This window comes from Lacerta agilis, chromosome 14, assembly GCF_009819535.1.
Source record: "Lacerta agilis isolate rLacAgi1 chromosome 14, rLacAgi1.pri, whole genome shotgun sequence".
NCBI lineage: Eukaryota > Metazoa > Chordata > Lepidosauria > Squamata > Lacertidae > Lacerta > Lacerta agilis.
The window spans coordinates 19,975,119-19,981,118 of NC_046325.1; positions in this window are offsets into that span (position 1 = coordinate 19,975,119).

Genomic DNA, 6,000 nt, shown 5'->3' on the forward strand with positions numbered 1-6,000 from the left:
TCAGATTTTTCAGTTTGTCGCAAATGTAGTTAGGGATAAATCTCTCCAGTGTTGATAGAAGCAGCATTGTGGCCTGATAGGTCCTCCTGGCATTGTTATAGCTGTCATAAATGTGGAAGCCCAAAGTGATATTGGGTAACAGTTTAGGATTTTCATTGATTTCCTTTACTGCGAAGTCCAAGGCCACAATGTGCTGGTAATGCTTAGGTATTACACTACAATTAATTTGAGATTCTGTATCAGAAAGATATTCCACATGTGCTCAGTATCTCATTAATTAATTACTCAATCAGTCTATCAATTAATGATTACATGAGCTACATGTTATTTCTTGAAGCACCATTTCAGTAATAGAGAAGCACTACCACATAACAATACTTTTCAGACTATGGTATCTTTTTCAATATCATTTGCTAAAATGAACTACACTGAAAACTTAAATGAGCTGGGTATTCGCAGCCGGTAAAAAAGTTTGATGGAAGACATGATAGCCATCTTTAAATATCTGAAAAACTGCAAGGTGGAACAGTCATTTTGTTCTTGCTCCAGCGGGAAAGATGAGAGGTAGCAGGTAGAAACTGCAAAGGAGTAGATATTGGCTAATCGTAGGGGGGAAACCAAGCAGTAAAAACTGTTTGGGAGAGGAACAGACTGGGAAGTGGTGAGCTGCTCTTGACTGGAGGTATTTAATCTGAGGCCGGGCAGCTTCTATTATGGATGCCGTAGTTTCAAGATTTCCTCCACTGAACAAGGTTGAAGTATATGAGCACCAATAACCCTTCCATTTTTTTTGAAGGTGTTATTTAACACACTCATACACATTCATACTAGCAAAAACTTTCATTCTGCATAAGCTGCTCACACCGTCCACTTTACTAAAACAGAACTCATCTGGCACATAAACAACCATTAAGGTCTTACACAAACGATTCTGACAATGTTGGTAGGGGTTCTTCTGTGAAGTCGCTTTCACTGGTGACAATGCTGGCATGATAAGCGATGCCACCAATGATGAGATCTCCTTTCTGATGATACATGTGAACTGGATGCTGTGGATAATGGACACTGCATTGAACAATGGGATCTGCACATCCTGTTTGAGGAAACAGGACCAATAGCAAGATGACTAAAACTGCCATTCTAAGTACAAGGAAAAATATTCCATCTACATCCAAAATCTCCTATATTCTTCAACAGAACAATCATTACAGCACTAGCAACTAAAACTGCCCGATCTGAACATTTTATGTTTCCCAGAGCCCTGAAGCTTGTTCCCTGTCTCTTGCCCTACCTCTGAATTGTACTGGGTATATTTATGACATCCTTCATGGTCTTTGTTCTTTGTTTTGCTTGTGGCTACTGAAAATCCACAGGGGTTTGAATGAACAACATAATTAATTTCTGTTCTTCTGAAAAGATAATTCTGAAGTTAATTGCTAAGTATAACGTGGGAAGTCCCTGTAGAACTAGGACAGGTTGTTTGTCACACTTTTTGAACTGAAATATTCTTTTTTAGCAAGCTAAGAAGGGATGGCAGAACTTGGAGTCACCAACAGAAAGTTAGGGACATTGTATTCAATACTTTATGACAGGGGTCACCAACATGGCACTTGTGGATGTGAGTGTGGCCACCTCTAACTCCCACAATAGCAGTAATATTTCTGTGTAAATATCCTCTCAAAAATCCACAATAAGGGGCTGAAGAAAGATATTGTGAAATTCAAAGGATGAATACATGCACAATGTTTTTAATTTTAGATACCCGGTACATCTTAGTTTGGTTTTCCAAGATTATTTTTTTTCAAATTGGAAGAATCAGGAGACCTGTGCAAATATTTATGCAGGATAGCTGCTGAGAGGGAAATGGCTCAGTATTCTGCTGCCTAGATTTGAAGCTACACACAAACTTTTCAGGCTTTAAAGGTAAAGGTAAAGGGACCCTTTGACCATTAGGTCCAGTTGCGGACAACTCTGGGGTTGCAGTGCTCATCTCGCTTTACTGGCCAAGGGAGCTGGTGTACATGTAGCCAGCATGACTAAGCCACTTCTGGGGCAACGGAACACTGAGACTAGAACAGCTCATGGAAACGTCATTTACCTTCCTGCCGGAGCGGTACCTATTTATCTACTTGCACTTTGACGTGCTTTCAAACTGCTAGGTTGGCAGGAGCTGGGACTGAGCAACTGGAGCTCACCCCATCGCAGGGATTCGAACTGCCAGCCTTCTGATTGGCTTCTGATTCTGAAGAGCAGTGCAGAAAGGAAGAAAAGCAGGAAGGAGAGGAGGATAGTGTAGGTGAGGTATTGGTTGTTTGCTTTGACAATGTGTGTGTGGTGGTGCTTCAAAAAATGACTTCCCCCAGCTCCCTTAACTGTTTTGTTAATTCATATTATTTCTGCATATTGTACAAGGAGGTTAAATCAGTAATGATTAAATGGGCACAAGACTTTGGGCATAACATACAATTTGAAGACTGGGAAAAGTTGTGGAAATAAACTTGAAATTTACAGATTGTTCTTTGTTAAAGGAAAATTATATGAAAATGATGTACAGATGGTATATTACACCAGTCAAAATGGCAAAAAATGTATAAAACTGGGGATAGTACCGTATTTTTCGCTCCATAAGACGTACTTTTTTCCTCCTAAAAAGTAAGGGGACATACCTGTGCGTCTTATGGAGCGAATGGTGGTCCCTGGAGCTGAATTGCCCAGGGGCCAAAAGCAGATTGTGCTTTTTATTTTACAAAGAGAAAAGGGAGTGTTGAAAGGACCCCGCTCAGCAGCTGATCAGCAAGAGATCGGGAGAGAGATAAGAGTCCCGGCTCCCTTTCAGCTCCGCCCTCCTTTGTTGAATGAGCTGCAGAGGGAGGTTGTTTGTTTCCCCAGCTACATGTGACTGGCTGATTAGATTATCTGCCTGGAAACTGTAGAAAAGGCTCCCTTTCCTTAAGATTTTTTCAGAAATGTGAGTTAAACCCCATAAAAATGGGGCTTTTCCCCTTTGCTTTTCCCCCTTTGCAAAAGGAGCTTTGCTTTCCCCCCTTTGCAAAAAAATCTGCAAAACCTTTAGCTGATCCTAAAAAAAACAAAACCCCAGGGCTTTTCCCTTTGCAAAAAGAGCTGCAAAACCTTTAGCTGATCCTCAAAAAAAACCCAAAAACAAAACAAAACAGGGCTTTCCCTTTTGCAAAAAAGCTGCAAAACCTTTATCTGATCCTAAAAAAACCCCAGGGCTTTTCCCTTTGCAAAAAAAGCTGCAAAACCTTTAGCTGATCCTCAAAAAAAAAAAACCAAAAACAAAACAAAACAGGGCTTTCCCTTTTGCAAAAAAGCTGCAAAACCTTTAGCTGATCCTTTAAAAAGGCCTTTTGCCTTTGCAAAAACAGCTGCAAAACTTTTAGCTGATCCTCAAAAAAACAACAACAACAAAACCAGGGCTTTTAGAGGAAGAAAACCAGAAAAATATTTTTTTTTCTTGTTTCCGCCTCTAAAAATGAGGTGCGCCCTATGGTCCGGTGCGTCCTATGGAGCGAAAAATACGGTATATGTTGAAAATGTAAGGGAAAAGAAGAGACTTTCTAACATATGTGGTGGGAATGTAGAGAAGTTAAAAAATATTGGAAAATGATTTATAATGAATTGAAAAAAAATGTTTAAAAAGACTTTTGTTAAAAAGCTGGAAGCTTTTTATTAGGAATTTTAGGACAAGACATACCGAAGAAAAATAAAGAATTTATTCATGTATGCTACAACTGCGGCAAGAGTTTTGCTAGCTCAAGGATGGAAGAAGGAGGAAATACCAACGAAGGAACAATGGCAAGAAAAATTGATGAACTATGCAGAATTGGCAAAATTAACAAATAAACTGCGTGAAAATGACAATCGGGACCTTAAGGAAGAATGGGAACTTTTTGCAAACTATTGGAAAAAACAACAAAGAGACTTGGAATCATTGGCAGGATTTGAATAAATGTACACAATTTTATTAGTAAAAGATAAATTGGAATAATAGGAAAGTAATATTTACAATTGTATAAAAAGTAGTTTTGCTGTGTGTTATATTGGAGCTGTGGTGTATGTGTGCATGCACATGCACGCACAGTTCTGGATATTAACAAGGATTTTTAATCTCATGGCATGTATCCCACATCAGCAATATCAAAAGCAGCATGATGACCAGAAACAAAGACAATATGAAAAACTTTATGGAATGATTCAGAACATCACAACTAACAAACTGAAGTCTCTGAACGTCTCTGAAAGTCCTTAAATGGATACGATGCCAGACTTTACCTGGCGGAGAACAAGCTGTGAAGCTTTGTATAATCAGCAAATGTCGAATTTTGATGTCCAACTCTGAACAGTGTTTCCGGATAACAACTACTGTTTTGTTCAATTCTTCATCAGTGAATTGGTTCAACACTCGTTAGTAGAAAGATATGTAATTTCTTCATTAATCAATTTTTTCAAATAGATATAATATACATGAAAATGAAAAATACTCTGGAACAGTGCTCATGCAATTATGTAGGACTTTAAGGACTTTCAGAGACTTCAGTTTGTTAGTTTTGATGTTTTGAATCATAGAATCATAAAATTGGAAGAGACCACAAGGGCCATCCAGTCCAACCCCCTGCCAAGCAGGAAACACCATCAAAGCATTCCTGACAGATGGCTTAAAGACCTCCAAAGGAGGAGACTCCGCCACACTCCTTGGCAGCAAATTCCACTGTCGAACAGCTCTTACTGTCAGGAAGTTCTTCCTAATGTTTAGGTGGAATCTTCTTTCTTGTAGTTTGAATCCATTGCCCCATGTCCGCTTCTCTGGAGCAACAGAAAACAACCTTTCTTCCTTCTCATATGACATCCTTTTATATATTGAACATGGCTATCATATCACCCCTTAACCTTCTCTTCTCCAGGCTAAACATACCCAGCTCCCTAAGCCGTTCCTCATAAGGCATCGTTTCCAGGCTTTTGACCATTTTGGTTGCCCTCCTCTGGACACGTTCCAGCTTGTCAGTATCCTCCTTGAACTGTGGTGCCCAGAACTGGACACAGTATTCCAAGTGAGGTCTGACCAGAGCGGAATACAGTGGTACTATTACTTCCCTTGATCTAGATGCTATACTCCTATTGATGCAGCCCAGAATTGCATTGGCTTTTTAGCTGCTGCATCACACCGTTGACTCATGAGAGCCAGTGTGGTGTAGTGGTTAAGAGTGGTAGACTCGTAATCTGGGGAACCGGGTTCGTGTCTCCGCTCCTCCACATGCAGCTGCTGGGTGACCTTGGGCTAGTCACACAAGTCTCTCAGCCCCACTCACCTCACAGAGTGTTTGTTGTGGGGGAGGAAGGGAAAGGAGAATGTTAGCCACTTTGAGACTCCTTCGGGTAGTAATAAAGCGGGATATCAAATCCAAACTTTTCTCTTCTTCTTCATGTCAAGTTTATGGTCTACCAAGACTCCTAGATCCTTTTCACATGTACTGCTCTCAAGCCAGGTGTCACCCATCCTGTATTTGTGCCTTTCATTTATTTTTTTGCCCAAGTGTAGTACTTTACATTTATCCCTGTTAAAATTCATCTTGTTTGCTTTGGCCCAGTTCTCTAATCTGTTAAGGTCATTTTGAAGTGTGATCCTGTCCTCTGGGGTATTAGCCACCCCTCCCAATTTGGTGTCATCTGCAAACTTGATCAGGATGCCCTCAAGCCCATCATCCAAGTCATTGATGAAGATGTTGAATAAGACTGGGCCCAAGACAGAACCCTGTGGCACCCCACTAGTTACTTCTCTCCAGGATGAAGAGGAGCCGTTAATGATTACCCTTTGGGTTTGGTCAGTCAGCCAGTTACAAATCCACTGAATGGTAGCATTGTCTAGCTCACATTTTACCAGCTTCTTTACAAGACTATCATGGGGCACCTTGTCAAAGGCCTTGCTGAAATCAAGATAGGCTACATCCACAGCGTTCCCTTCATCTACTTACTTTTGTC